This window comes from Mercenaria mercenaria, unplaced genomic scaffold (genome assembly GCF_021730395.1).
Source record: "Mercenaria mercenaria strain notata unplaced genomic scaffold, MADL_Memer_1 contig_2934, whole genome shotgun sequence".
Taxonomy (NCBI): domain Eukaryota; kingdom Metazoa; phylum Mollusca; class Bivalvia; order Venerida; family Veneridae; genus Mercenaria; species Mercenaria mercenaria.
This window is the reverse complement of record NW_026461027.1, coordinates 2646-19255: the sequence shown is the minus strand read 5'-3', so window position 1 is coordinate 19255 and position 16610 is coordinate 2646.

Genomic DNA, 16610 nt, shown 5'->3' with positions numbered 1-16610 from the left:
TCAGACTGCGGACCTGTCTGTTCTACGTGACAGATTTTATCGCACTGAACAGGGCTACATTAGAGGCAAAAGACAGGTACAAACTGAGCAGGGATTAGACGGCGGACCTGTCTGTTCTACGTGACAGATTTTATCGCACTGAACAGGGCAACATCAGAGGCAAAAGACAGGTACAAACTGAGCAGTGATCAGACTGCGGACCTGTCTGTTTATGTGACAGATTTTATCGCACTGAACAGGGCTACATTAGAGGCAAAAGACAGGTGGGAACTGAGCAGGGATCAGATGGCGGACCTATCTGTTCTACGTGACAGATTTTATCGCATTGAACAGGGCTACATTAGAGGCAAAAGACAGGTGGGAACCGAGCAGTGATCAGACTGCGGACCTGTCTGTTCTACGTGACAGATTTTATCGCACTGAACAGGGCTACATTAGAGGCAAAAGACAGGTGGGAACTGAGCAGGGATCAGATAGCGGACCTATCTGTTCTACGTGACAGATTTTATCGCATTGAACAGGGCTACATTAGAGGCAAAAGACAGGTGGGAACTGAGCAGTGATCAGACTGCGGACCTGACTGTTCTACATGACAAATTTGAACGCACTGAACAGGAATTTTGAATAATAACCTATATTTTCGAGCGAAAACAGGATAACAGCGTAAACCAAATTTTACGATCTTAAACGCAGGTTCACGCTTGTAAACCAAATTTCACGGTCGTAAACTTAGTTTCACGTTCTTAAACATAGAATAACGACAGACGAATTGATATTGTCTTTTTTCTTTCTCTCTTTCTATGATTTTTACAACCATTTCATTAATATTATGACTGTCGAATAATCAGTACAAACTATTACTCAGCTTTAGAATGAACAGTAATAAATTTCCTTAAAGGACTTGTCCATCTATGACTTTAGATTATACCATTTGTTCCGTAAATATTTACTGAGTGAATTGCGAACAGTTAAGATACTGGCCCAAATTTCACCAAAAAATAATTAAGGTATCATTATTTTTACTAGGGGTATGGGAAACACAATGATAAATAAAGCGAAATTCTTAACGGTAACCTTTTTCGGAATCGATAGTGATTGAAATTATGTACGCTTATTTAAAATTATTCAAAAACTTATCGTGCAATTTCTTAAATATAGGCAACTTTACGCAAAATTTTGAGTAAAACCCGACGTCAGTTTTACGTGCCGTATCCTCTATATTATAAGCTTGACAAATTATATATCATTGGAGAGATAATTTTAACACAAACTTGAAAATAAGATTTTTTTATGCAAAACGCTACTTCGAAAACTTGTCAAGTACATTATTATTATTATTATTATACTAGATTTATATAGCGCCCTTTTCATGATCAATTTCACGTTCAAAGGCGCTTTACATAGTCCAAATGCAGCCACATATGCAGGGCGCATAATTCATCCTCTACTAGTACAGACACAGAGCGATCTGACCAGAGGGACAGAGTGAGACAAAGCCCCCATTACAGAGAGATCAGAAATCAGATACAGGCTTGTCCGGCTAACTTAGCCTAGCTCGTTGCGAATAGACAGCCTGGTTCTTTAACGTGCCCAGTGTATAGCACTGATACACGCAAGGATTGCCTGGGTTCCTGACCAGTACACCTCTAGTTGGGTGGGAAACACTGAAAAGCGTTTCTGAAAATTCCCGAGTAGCTGCCGGGGATCGAACCCCGACCTCAGGATTGGAAGGCCAGTGTGCAAACCACTGAGCTATCCGTCCACATCGTGTTGAGCTCTGCTAAAACTGATTGTATTAACCTCTGCAAAATGGGGAATAACAGAACTGAAAAAATACCAGTCAATGGGAAATATCGTCAACTTTAATCTGTGAAAAATTCATAATACTAGTAGTGCGTTGAAAATAGGTTGGTGGCGCATATTTAAAATAACAGACTTAGCTAAGCAATTACTATTTTTTTTTTTTGTACATAGAAATCTGTTTAACATTATTTTTCGCTTTCTAAATATTTTATATATTAACATTTTCATATTCTTAGATATTACTTTTATTTGACGATTAATAAAGTATTATATACATTTTCGACTTGTTCCGCTTTTCACTTTAATAATACGGTCCATATAGCAAGTCTACAGATCGTACGGATGGACAAAACTTACTTGAAACTATTTATTCCCAATACACCAAGAGCCTTAGCTGATGTAAAATATCTTTTTTTTATTAAACTAGGGTGTATTTTGGGCATTTTTTTGCTTTAAGACATGACACCCATGTTCGAGCTCGGAAGACCCTTAGGTTCGGGTTTGAGCCTTGCGCTTTATCTTTATGAAATAGTTCGTGGGGAGTTCTACAATTACATGTAACTTTTATTAAGATATCTTTAGCGCTTTTGTCGTAATATCTGATAGAAAATGACCAGTTCATGAAAAAAAATTCAGATCAGGGACTCGAACCTCTCTAGCATCCGGTCAGACCCAACGAGGGGTTCTGAATGTGGAAATTTCTTTTATGGTGTAGTTAATCTATTAAATATTCAAAATGTCAAACCCTACGAGAAAAATACAGCTTCTTAAATTTTAATTTCGAAAATTCGATGGGACATATTTGACCCCATAGACCATAGGGTTGAGGAGAATTTTTTTCGAATATGACCTTAATCTTTTGCATATTGACTGCGTAACCCCTGCCGGATTTCGCTTGGATGCTGCCAAACATTAAGCCCTTAACCAAAAAATCCAAGACCTTATTTGCGATGAAAAAATGAGATGGTGAAAATATGAAGAACGTGAATTATTTGGGGAATTTGGAATTTTTGTCTTCTTAATTTTTTATCGGATGTTGTTTTTTTTTAGGTTAGGGTTAGGGGTCGTGTCAAGTCCGTCAGATAATCCCGACCGGATTCACTTTCTAAATCGAAAATGGACCGAAGTTTGACCCCTCAAGGCAGTTCACGAAATTAACCCTCTCGCAAAAACGTAGCATTTTTAGTAAAGGTCATGAAGACCAAAAACGTACATTATTATTATTATAATTATTACACCAGATTTAATATAGCGCCCGTTTCATGATAAACACGTTCAAAAGCGCTTTACATACAGCAACTACAGCCACATAGGGCCGAAATCATCCTCTACTAGTACCGACACAGAAGGATTTGAGAAAGCCCCCAGAACAGACAGAGATAACTTTTCAGATACAGACGTGTCCGGCTAGCTCTTTTCGAATAGACAGTCTGGTTCTTTAACGTGCCTCGTGTATAGCACCGATACACGCGAAGCCGTCTTTCCTTGGAAGAACCAGTACAGGCCTCTAGTTAGGTTAGAGGCACTCGAGAGCATCTCAGAAATGTCCAGTGCCTGGACCGGGATTCCAACCATGGACCTCTGGATTGGCAGTCAAGCGTGTTACCACTAGAACACCGGCCCCTAGTAAAGGTCATCAAGACCAAAAACGTTACATTTTTAGTAAAGGTCATTAAGGTAAAAAAAAACGCCGAATTTTTAAGCCTAACCCGGTCCCTGTTAAAAAAGGTATGGCCTATCAAAGCCGTGTAGGGACATTTTCGACAAAAAAACATAATAAGGGTTAGGGTTGGTGTAAAGGTTTTTTTTTTTATTGTAGTTTGTTAGAAAATTGTATCTGCTCCTCAACGGTGGATATTACGAGATATAGGAAGTCAATTAGATTTTTATCTACGCGTTGCGAACTACCTTTCAAAGCATTAGTAGTTTGCCAACATACCGTTAAAAAGACACCATGCAATTCTTGTATAACTAGTCAGGCAACCTAAACGGTATATGTTCACTGGCAGATATAAGACATGTGACGACCTTCAGAAAAAGTATTTCAGCGTCAATGCCATTTGTTTTTGCTATGGCCAAATCATTCTTTATGGAAATGAAGTGTTTGTTTTTTATTTTCCAAGCTATCCGGTTAACTGGTGACAATATGGGAAAAAGTGCTTAGTGTAATAACATTTTTTAACATAATCAAGGCATGTGCAGCAAACCAATTCGGATTGTGGTTCGGTCATCGTTTCCTGTTTCATAAATAACAAATATAGGGACATTTTTTAAAGTCGGGCCCAAAAAAATCTTTTCCGGTAACTTGCTCAAAAAAATTCGAGAAGGTAGGTCAGATTTATTTTTTTTATTGAGAGACGTTTTTGAAATGATTTTTGGTCAAAGATTAATACAAAAAAGGGTTTTTTCCAACCTAACGGGCCATTTTAAAGCAAAAAAAATTGCAGTTTTGAATATTTTGAAAAAAAAAAAAATTTGAAAATATTTCCCCAAAGGGCCCATAGAAACTTTTAGGGTCGGGCCAAATTTGGGTAGTGGGGGATATCGGAAACAAACAATTTTTTTGCGCCAACTGTTAAATTGATTATCAACTGAGATGAAGTATAATATTAATTCTTTGTTACAATTAAAGTAGAGCGGTAGAATCAGACTTACCCAGTTTCAAATTTTATTCGGGCTATACATGTTATAAATGTATAAAGATCTTCGAAGCCCTATACTTGAAATTTTTTTAAAACCTTCTCGAGGGGAGAAGTAGCGAGGGGGAGGAAGGGTACAACTTTGCATGTTGAAAAAATGTTCAGGAAGTTTGACAAAAAAAAAGAATGTTTTTTTGGGGGGTGGGAGAGGAAGGGGGGTGACCAGAAAAAAAACAGAAAAACTAATTTATAGTCCCATATAATTTCCAAGGGCCCTTGGGTTTTTACTTCGGCAATCTGCTGAAACTTGGCGGGCCGCTAAGCTCTAGGGGGAAATATGTTTGAAGTTTTTATTTAAATTTTCCCCAAAAACCCCCCTAATATGGCCCCGGGCAACGGACGGACAACCCCAAAAGCTATATCCCCCCAATTTCGTCGGGGGATAGGCTGTTAGAGGTGTACACCACTTTTATGTACACCTACGATTGCCATACTGAAGGTTTTTCGTATTTTGTTATACGGAAAACAAATTGCATTGTACTTGTTATTATGTAAATTGTACGCTAGTTATTGTCCTATTAAGTATTGACCTTTTCAGTATTTTTCCGTAAATTAATTTTCGTTCCCCCGATCCTTATTAACAGCAAACAAACTGTGGGAGACAGACGCTCGACATTCAAAATTGATAAATAGGGGGTTCAAAATATTCACAAAATTTTCAGACAAATAAAAAAAAAAAAGAATTAGAAAAAATAATGTTCTTGTTTTGGGGGATTTCGATAAGCCTTGCACTAAATGGCAATGTGTGAACCAATTTCAAAGTAAAAAAAGGGCCAAAAATTAAACCAAAATAGTTCAAATTTTTGTATTTCCTACAATTAAAAATTATATATAAACAAGTGTTAAAAGTTTAAAAGCAAGTAGGATAGCTTACTTTTTTTTTCGAATAGCCCCGGAAAAAATCTTTTCTAACCAAAATCAAGTCGATGTTCATCCCTCTGTGAACATAATTGCTTAACTTATCGGTTTTCTAATTATTAGGACAGTTTTTGGACAAAATTTATTGCGTAATTAACGAAAACGCCGGGTAAATACCATCTAAATATTCATAAATAAAGTGAAAATGATTTTTTCTCAGCTTTCGGGTTTCCCTGCTGGGACTTGAACCTAAAATTTTCTACAGAAAAAGTGTTTTTCCCTTACCTACTTGAAGCTTCCCCACAACGCAGATAACCATTACACATACTTTATCAATACTTTTATTTCCCAAAACTTACAAAATGTAAAACACTCATTATTTATATATAAAAAATTCGTAAAAAATCGTTTGTTTTTTTAAAATTAAATATGAACAGACAGACAAAAATTCCGTACGTACCTTTCCCGTATTGCGCTCCCTGACTTTTTTCTTTAATAGCATACTCGACACATTTCTAAAAATAGCGCACATAAAAACTTAACAAAGTTCCTTTTAATTCGAAAAACTTTGAAATTTCGTTAAAGACAAAAAAAGGGATTAAAGGGTAAAAGGTATAAATAAAGGGTAAATTATAACAGTGCTTGATCGGGGACTTGTATTCGGCTCCGTGGATTTTGCAAGGTGGGTCACACCGGCGCTTGCGCCCTCGTGAGACCCATCGGGCAAATCCACTCGAGCCAAATACTGCCCCCAGATCAAGCTACTGTTATAATAACCCTATTTAAATTTGCTAAAATAATACTTGATTTTTTTTAAATATGCATGGAAAATATATTCGAGTTTCAAATACAAAGTTTGTTCGAAGTGTCTGTCCTTTGGCCAAAAACTCGGTTATTGGTTTTTTTCACACCCTTACACCACAGGGGTCGCAGAAAAGAAAGGGGAAAGGGAAGGCTCAATCGGGAAGGTTAAATTTCAACTTCGAAAATTTTTTGTTTTTTTAGAATGCACTTTTTCTAACTAAAAAAGCAAACAAATCAATAAAATTTACGGGATTTTTCTAAAGAAAAAAACAATACATGAGGAAATTACAATTTTATTGCATGAAAAAAAATACTAAGGAAAATAAACGGAAAAGATAGGAAAAAGGGGGCCCTGAAGGCCCGTACCGCTCCCCGAAAAAAGTGGGCCCTGTGGGTCACACTTGAAATTTTCTCTGGATTTGACACGGTACCAAGTTTTTGATTAAACCTCCCCAAATTTTAAACCAGACTTAAAGTCAAAAGGTTAACAATCTGCCAATCATTTCATTAAGATAGGGTCAAAAATTTTGGCCTCTACAGTGTTAACGAACCCCTTTGATTTGCCTGTGACCTAGTTTTTTACCCAACCTGACCAAATTGAAATTTAACCAAAGTCTCAAGAAAAAACATTCTGACCAGTTTATTAGATATGGTCATGATGTGCCCTTATGGTTAATTACTTTTTTTTTGGATTGACCTGGTGAGCTATTTTTGGACTCCCTTACCTAGTTTGAACTTGACCTAAAGATTATAAAGTTTACTTTGCCCAAAGTTTCAAAAGGGACAGTCATGTGGGGCCTCTATTTTAAACAGTTTTTTCCTTGATTTAACCGGGTGACCTAGTTTTGAAGCCAGGTGATCCAATATCAAACCACCAAAGATTTTTTTTTGAGAGTAACTTCTAAGTTTTTTTTAAGCCGGGCCAAAAATGTTTTTCTCTGACTGTTACAGTCAAATCTTGCGACAACGACGACGGACACTCGGCGATCACAAATGCTCACCCTGGCACTTTGTGCCAGGTGAGCTAAAAAAAGACACGCTATAAAAAAATACAAAAAGGAAATTACAACTGATTGTCTAACTAAAAAAAAAAACAAAATTTATTTTAAAGAAAATTAAAACTGTTATTGCTATGCATAAAATACATGAAGGAAAAAAAACGCAAAAACATTGACATACAATGAAAAAAAATACAAAAAGGAAATTACAACTGATATTCTTAGGAAAAAATAAGAACATGAAGAAAATTACAACTGTTTTTTGCTATGCAATAAATACAGAAAAACCCAAAAAAAGTCATTCGCTATGAAAAAAAAATACGAAGGAAAATTACAATTGATGGGGGAATAAAAAAGGCAGCACATGAAGAAAAACACTGATATGGTGGAAACAAAACTAGAGGAAAAAAACAGCACAAGCTAAAAAAAAAAATTCTACATAAAGGAAGTTAAATTTGACAAGAATTTAAAAAGTGACATAAAAAAGGGACACAGCTATTTAAAAACAAGAGGGCCTGAGGCCATGTATCACTCACCGACCTTTTAACCAAAAAACATCAAGATTAAATTTGACCAAGTTTCTTTAAAGATATGGTCAAAAATGTGGTCCTTAAAGTTTAAACTAGTTTTCCTTTGTTTTTACCGGGTGACCTTTTTTTTGACCCACATGACCAAAAATTCAAAATTGACCTAAAGATCATCAAGATTAACATCCGACTGGGTTCATGAAGATACAGTCATAAAGGGGGCCTCTAGAGTTTTAAAACAGCTTTTCCTTTGATTTGACCTAGGGGCCAAAATTTTTTTGACCCCACCTGACCCAGTTTTGAACTTGGCATTATTTTCAAGATCAACATTCGACAAATTTTCTTTTAAGATAGGTCAAAAATGTGGCCTCTACGTTTTTAACAATTTTTCCTTTGTTTTGATCGGTGACCTATTTTTGACATTCTGCCCAAGTTCATTGATTGGACCAAAATTGTGCCCCTCTGAGTTTTTAACAAGCTTTTCTTTTTGATTTGATCTGGTGCCCAAATTTTTTGCCCCCAGATGCCCCCAGTATAAAAACTCGCCCAAGATTTTATGAGGGTACATTCTGACCAATTTTTCTTTAAGATTGGCCCAAAATTTGTGTCCCTAGAGTGTTAACAGTCAAATTGTGGACAACGGACACAGGATGAGCACAAAAGCTTATATGAAAAAAAAAAGGCAGTACATAAAGAAGTTACATCTGATATGGCTAGGAAACAAAAACAAGAGGAAATTACAGTTGCATAGCTCAAAAAAATTTCATACCTAAAGGGAAATTAAAGTTGACGACAGGGGGAAAAAAAACTGACAGGGGTATGAAAAAATACATGAAAAATTACAACGACATGCTCAAAAAAAAGAAAAAACATTCCTTTCTCCAGTTGCCAAGAGTCCGTTTCCCCCCCGGGGTTGGTTCCCAGGCCTTCCTAGATTCTCAGCAAGATCGATCCAGTACCTTCCCGGGTTTGGGTCCGTCCTTTTCCTGGATTGTAGCCTTTTGCCTGGGGAAAAGTGAGCTTTTCCTTAATTTTGAAAACCTTCCTATTACACTGTAGATCTGATTTCTTAAAACTTAAATGGCTTTGGAAAAAAATCAATGCATAAAGGCAGTTACAACTGACGTTGCTTTGAGAAAAAAAAATGCATGAAGGTAATTAAAACTGATGTTGCTTAGAGAAAAAATAACAACACATGAAGGAAATTACAACTGACGTTGCTTTGAGAAAAAATAACAATAAATGAAGGAAATTACAACTGACGTTGCTTTGAGAAAAAATAACAATATATGAAGGAAATTACAACTGACGTTGCTTTGAGAAAAAAATACATGGAGAAAGCTACAACTGACGTTGCTTTGAGAAAAAAAATGCATAAAGGCAGTTACAACTGATGTTGCTTTGAGAAAAAAAACAATATATAAAGGAAATTACAAGACTTTGCTTTGAGAAAAAAAAAAAATACATGGAGAACACATGACGTTGCTTTAGAAAAAAAAAACAATGCAAAAAGGCAGTTACAACGACTTGTTTTGAGAAAAAAAAAACAATAAAAGAAAAAATTTTCAACTTTAGGGCTAAAAAAAAAAAATTAAAGGGGGGAAAATAAAATGACATGACTATAAAAAAATGCATGTAGGAAAAAAGGGGCAATGCATAAAGAAATTACATCTGACATAGCTAGGAAATAAAAACATAGAGGAAATAACAGCCAACATAGCTACGAAAAATTTCATACATGAAGGAAATTAAAACCGACATGACTATTGGGGGAAAAATGACATAAACTATATATAAACAAGGAGCTGCGTTCAATAAACGTTTGGGGCCCCATGGCTTCTTGTCAATTTTTTGCAACCCAACCCCAAAAACAAAGAAAGGGTCAAAGAAAAAACGAGGTCAGGGGAGTCGAAGTGGAATGGCACGGGTTACATGTGCATTAGTATAAAGTCATTCTAGAAAAGGGGTATTGATGCTAGACAAACGGTCCCTTTTGGGTTAACAAAGAGATGGCCCATATAAAGCACCATAGTCCAAAGGGGGTCAAGGAAAAACTGAGGTCAGGTGATGTCTGACGATGGGGAATTGCACGGGTTTCATTGCTTAGTAAAGTCATTTTTAAAAGGGGTATTAAGTAAAGAAACTTCTTTTGGGTTTAAACCCTCGTAGGGATGGAGGGACGAAAGGACGTCAGGACAATCACATATCCCTCCCGCACAAAGGGCTGGGGGCATAAAAATACAGAAGGAATTAAACTGCATGCCAAAGAAAAAAGCAAAACATTCCCTTCCCCATTTCCCAAGAGTCCAGTACCCCCCGGGTTTGGGTTCCCGGGGTCCTTCTCAATTTCTCAGCAATGGTCGATCCAGATATCCTCCTGGGTTGGATACCAGGCCCTTCTCTGGATTGCTCGACCGTGCCTGGGGAAAGCAACACTATTCCTTAATTTCTAACCTTCCAAATAAACTGTAGATCTGATTTCTTTAAACTGACATGGCTAAAAAAAAAATGCTAAAGGCAGTTACAACTGCGTTGCTGAGAAAAAAAAAAACGCATAAAGGAAAATTACAAACTTTGGGTTCTTTGCGGAAAAAAAATAAACTGCATGGCTATAAAATAAAATTCATAAAGGGAAATAAAACGACAGAATGAAAAAAAAAACATAAGGAAAAAAATGATTGAAAAAAAAGGGCATACATAAAGAAAATCCCGAACATCTGACATGGCTAGGAAACAAAAACATAGAGGAAAAAAAACATACATGAAGGAAGTTACAACGGATGTTGCTTTGCTAAAAAGAAATACATAAAGAAAATTACAACTGTTATGGCTATGAAAAAAATACATTTAGAAATTTAAAACTGACATGACTATGGAAAAAACTGATATCGCTATGAAAAACAAAAAACAAAACAAAAAATGAAGAAAAGTACAACTAATAGGACATGAAAAAAGGCAGAAATAAAAAAAATTACACTACATAGTTAGAACACAAAAAAGAGGAAATTCACCAAAAGGGGCTATGAAAAAAAGCGTAACGAAGGCCCTTCGTTCACCGACCAAATCTCACCCCTTTTAAAACATTTTTCCCTTTGATTTGACCTAATGACCTTTTTTTGCCCCCACAAAAACCTAATTTGTATTTGCTTAGAGGTAGTCAAAAAAAAAATTCTGAAAATTTCCCCATGGTTTAAAACTTAAAATGTCTGTAGGTGTTTAAAAGCTTTCCCTTTTGGTTTTGACCTGGTGCCCTGTTTTTGACTTAACCTGCCCCACTTTTTAACCCGACAAAAAGACATCATTTAAACAAGCCCAATTTTTTCTTGATATATGGTCATAAATTTGGCCTCTGCAGTGTTAACTAGCAATTCCTTTGATTTGAGCTGATGACCAAGATTTAAATTTAACCAAAAAACTCAAGTTTTAACTTTCTGACCAAGTTTCTTAAACTATGGTCTAAATGTAGCTATAGGGTTAACTGTTTTTCCTTTGATTTTCCCGGTGACCTAGTTTTTGCCCCCACCGCCCAAGTTCAAAATTGACAAAACCTCAAATTAATATTCAGACCAAGTTTCATGAAGTACAGTAAAAATTTGGGGTTTTAAAGAGGTTAACAAGACTTTCTTAGATTTACCTGATACCAAATTATGACCCCAGATGACCCAATATCGAACTGGCCCAAAATTTTTATTTGAAAAACATTCTGACCAATTTAACTAAATTCCCCAAAATTGTGACCTCCAATGTTGATAGTCAAATTTTTGAAAATTATGTACAACAGACGGATGACACGGACAAGGGCGATCACAAAAGTCACCTTACACTTTGTGCTCAGGTAAGCTAAAAATTCATACAAGAAGGAAAATTAAAGCTGACATGACTATATAAAAAAAAATACAGCAGAAAATTCAACGACATGCCAAAAAAAAAAAGACGAACAATTCCTTCTCAGTTCCAAGAGCCAGTTTCCCCCCGGGGTTTGGTTCCCGGGTCCTTCTCTGGTTTTTCCGCGAGGGCCGTCCTATCCTCCCGGGGGGGATCCCGGCCCCTTCTCGGGATTGCCGCCCGGGCCTGGGGAAAGCGCCCTATTCCTTAATTTCTAACCTTCCTATTTAACTGTAGATCTGGTTTCTTAAAACTGACATGGCTTTAAAAAAAAGTATCGAAATAACTGAAACCTCTTTTACTTCTAACAAGCAGTGTATCATGAATAAGTTATTGCTTTTGAAACAAATTTATGTCACCTGTAGTAACAATCCTCTTAAATGTGCATTTCTATAATAAAATCTAAAAAGACAGGATTGTGAAAAAAAAATGTCTTCCCAAATATTTAGGAAAAACAACAGAAGCTTACACTGTCAATAATAATAATCAATAAATAAAGTGACCAAATATTATTACTCACTTCCAGCAATTGCCACATTTATTTTGTTTTGATATAACTCACATTTTTTTCATTCCACTGATGCAAAAAAAATTGAAGATAAAAACAGAAATGGGACTGTGACATTTGTCGAGCAGATTTTTTAAGATTGAATAAACGTTAAAATATCAAATTTCAAAATTTGCATTTCAAAACCCTGCCTTTACTTGACCTAAATCACAGGACTTTTTTGTGTAAAATAGCCATGAAAAATGTCATGAAAAAAAACAACCTTTGTAATAACCATTTCCTGTTAAAAAATACCCCTGTAAATTCTGCAAAATCAAAAAATGCCTGAGAGGTTTTCGAGAAGAAAAAAAGAGATGCTGCTGGGTCTTTTCTCCCTTCTGCACCTGTCATTTTAAACCATTAAAAAGCCGTCTGCAAAAAACCCCAAAGAAAAAATTTGAAGTTCCACGAGCTGGGTCTGATTTTAGAGAACAGTTTATGACCCTATCAAATCCAAGTTTCACCATCTGATCAACATTTTCTAACATTTCTGCATAAAAATACTGAACTTTCTCACTTTTCTAATTTCATCCCAAAATTCTTTGAAGTAATACCCCCTGCCAAAACCTTTCAGGTTGATGTATCTGCTTGCGGAACGCTGGTTCTGGTTCTTTAACCTTTAAACTAAAGATTTTTTAACTTATACTGTAAGAACAACCTCAATCATGTGGTAACTAGAATTTTTTTTTCCTTAAGGCAGCATGAATGAGATCTCTTATTTCGGGGGCAAAAGTCGCTTTTTCACTCATAATAAAATTATACTCTGTTTTTCAACTGTTTGGTTTGTTAAAAAAAAGCTGAACCACCACAAAATGGTGGGGAAACAAACTTTTTATAATCTGTGTTGCTAACATTTTCAAAACAAAAGCATAAGCCAACCTTTCATTGTCATGGTCTGCCATAGCTAAAAATCTAGAAAATGAAGGTGAAATTTCATCAGGTAGAATGTATTTCAAAGAATTAACTCTTTCTTCCAGTTTAACATCAGGATGTTTTTCATAAACTTTACACCTGTATAACTCTGCGTGTTAAATAATTAAAGTGATCTAACTGAAAAACTTCATTTTTTTTCTAATTCTTTATTTTTTTTAAAAAACACTATCCATTCTCTATGTAAAGTTTCTTCCGGGGGCCCCTTCATCAGTTTTATTTATTTCTATAACGGCATGACGAAAACCCCACCTACCTTGTACCATCCAAACACAACGCCGGGGTTTTAAAAAACCCACAACTTTTTGAAAGGACTCAAAACTAAATTTTCATATTTGCTCCCAAACTAAAACCACCTTTTTAAAAGTTTGGGCTCATAAAACTTTGCATTTCCATGTCTAATTTTGAAATTTTTCGCTTATATTTGAAAAAAGACCAAAGGGTACAACCAGAGTTCATAACCATTGAAAAAAATTTCCCGCCTACTCATCCCCTGCGCGTTTCCCGCCAGAAAATGCAGTGGTCTAATTCCCCTTTCGTTCCACATAATTTTACAAGGACTTTTTTATTATAACATACCCTGATAAACCTCGCACTTAACTGGACTAATTGTGATATATAGTCAAAATACGCCTTTGGTGTTTTTTTCTTTTTCTTTTAAACCTAGTTCATTTAACCCCTCATCATCCCCCTTTTTAAAGCCCCCCCACTACACATTCCAAGTTTTTCAGGAATTCAGGAAACGTTTTGGGGGCCTTTAAAACACCCATCATCCAGCGATTTAAAAGTTCTATCATTCCACCCATCACGGCAAATCAGTTATTTTGTAAAATTCACTGTCCTTTTACTTGGTGGGTTCACTCCCCTTTCGAAATTTTTTCCCCTGGGGTTCACTCAAAGTTTCCTTTTAAAATTTTTTATCCAAAACTTTTGTATTTACCAATTTCATCTTCTTTTAAACAAAAGTCACTTTTAATGTCATTAGTTAGCAATGATTAAAAGTCAAAAATGTTTCCCAGCAATCTTTATTACTTTTAAAAACAGAAAGAGTTTACGCCTTGCAGAAATAAATCTCTATTTTTTCTTTTGTACCTTTTAAAGCCCTACAATAACCATTTCAAACATGAAGCAATTACCTTTTTACTTTTCTTGTGGGTTAAATGGACAAATTGGATACCCCACTCTCCAGTTAAAACAAAAAATTTTTTCGTTTTTCCCTTCCCTCATTAAATTCCACAAAACTTTTTCCTTTAAAAACTTAGACATGTTTGATAAATTTTTCAAGATTGGGTTTAAACCAACTCTTCTTATTCACTATGAAAGGGAAATCACAGAATTTTTCAGAAACTTAAAATGCATACTTTAATTGCATTTTTCACCCCCAAATCAATTACATAAATTCATCCCCATTACTTTCAGTCTCATCACTTTAATAAGTGCCGTATTACTGCAACTACAGAAAAGACTCGCCGGGTTTCTTGTGAATTTTTTTCGTTGATAACAAAATTTTTTCTTTAAAAGACCCACTATGTCACTGTAACTTCTAAAAGCAACATGCCCATCATTTTTTGATGAATAATCAACTTTCCCCTTTAAATTAAAGCTAAAAAAAAACTTTCTAAATTGTGTGTTTTCCCGGGTTTTTGAAACTGAACAGACACGGACTTTCTTCTAGGTTTTCTTTTATCTGTAAATGGTCTAATATTGTTGGTTTTTTTCAGTCGTTTAGTAACGGTTGGTTTATTGGGATTACCCAAAGCTGGCGGGATGTTTAATTCTTCACAATTCTGGAAACCATTTAGCATAAAATTTCTCAGCTCCACAAGTTTTTATTCAAAATAATGAAGGTCTTGTTTCTTAATGAGTTACTACATGAGATTATCAAGAAAATTGACTCAATCTTGATGTTTTTTAAAAAGTTCAGGTTTAGCTTTTATTCTCCGTAAAAAAATTTAAAAACTTTGACTGTTCAAAAAGATTTTTTGACAATTAATGTTTTTCTCTAGAATGTCTTTGAACATTTGACTGAAACATCAAGTCTGTTCATTCTGAAGTCAAGAAGACAGTTTTTAATTTCCCCCGACTTCTCTTTATAATTTTTTAGCTTCTGAACTGATCTTTCCATGTTGTTAATGGACTTTTTGACTTTTTAGGTAAAAAAAATGTAAAGGGTTTGATTTAAGAATCATTTCAGTTCCTTTGGTTTTTTCTTTTTCTGGGAAATTTTATTGCGAAACTAAATTTAGGGCGTTTTTTTCCAAGTCAGCTCCCTTTTTTAACCTCTTGATTTTTTTGTTAAGGGCATCCATGTCAAGACATTAAAAGCATACATTTTTCATCAGAAAAAGGTTTTTTCCAACGTTTTAAGGATTTTTTCCTAAACCAAAATTTTCCCGCCCCTTTTTTATACCTGATATACCATATTTTAAAATACTCTGTTGCCCCAAATTTGATTTAAAAACGGTGTAACAAAGTTCCTGCGAACAGTTTTTCCAAAAGAACCTAATTTATATGCTTCCTTTAGCGCAAAAAAAGCGTAAAACTGGACTTAAAAAGAATCCTTTTTTTGCAAAATCGGATTGCAGTCAATGCATTTAACCGGCAAAAATTGCAAAAAATTTCCAAACCGAAACATTAAAATACCCTTGTATCTGACCACGGTTCGAAAATTCCCTTTCCCGTTTTTTTATCAACCCAATTTAACAGAAGGGCAAGTAAAAGGGAAACGGCGATCTTTGAAAACAACGATTATTTCACCACTTAAAAGTATAAAATTGGGGAAAACTTTTGCCTGTGTGGGTTTTTTTGTAAAGGGGCCTCCCCCTTTTTGGCCCAAATAGTTTTTCCGGCACCTAATTTTGTTTTTACAATGAAACCCCTCCTTTTAAACCAAAGCGGATGCCAGCAAAGCTAAGTAACGCAATTTTGGTCAAAATGTATAGGAGTCTGATTTGATTTTTAAAAAACTTATCAAACGGAGCTTTTGCTGAGATCCTGAAAAATTTAAAAAAAATTAAAAACAAGGTTACCTTTTTACCAAAACCCATAGAGTAGGCTTATCAAAATCCAATCAAGGTAGGGCCTTATTAATTTTGTGGATATGCCTTTTAACAGTAAGAAAAAATTGAATGTACTGACCAGATGTTTTGAAATCTAAAAAAGAACATTTTGAAAATCGAAAAAAGTAGCATTTCCATTATTCTTTTCCTACCACTACTCACAAAATTTACATCTTAAATACTGATGAGGATTAAAACGACTCTATCAAAAAGCAATACATTAAATTCTTTTTCCCGAAGTCATACAGTTGTAAAAACAGGTGTTTTGGGAACAGTCACGTATGGTCATAAAGTAATTTCGAATGCAAAACCAAATTTAACTTTTAAATTTTTCTTCCACAAAGAAATAAAAACTGGAAAAATTAGCTGGTGTAGAATTACCAGGGGAAAGAACAAAAACAATAAAATGAACCTAAAAAATACTAATTTTGATGGGTGTAATTTACAAAGCAGTATCTATAAACACAAATACAAAAAAATAAAAAAGGGGGCGTTATTCC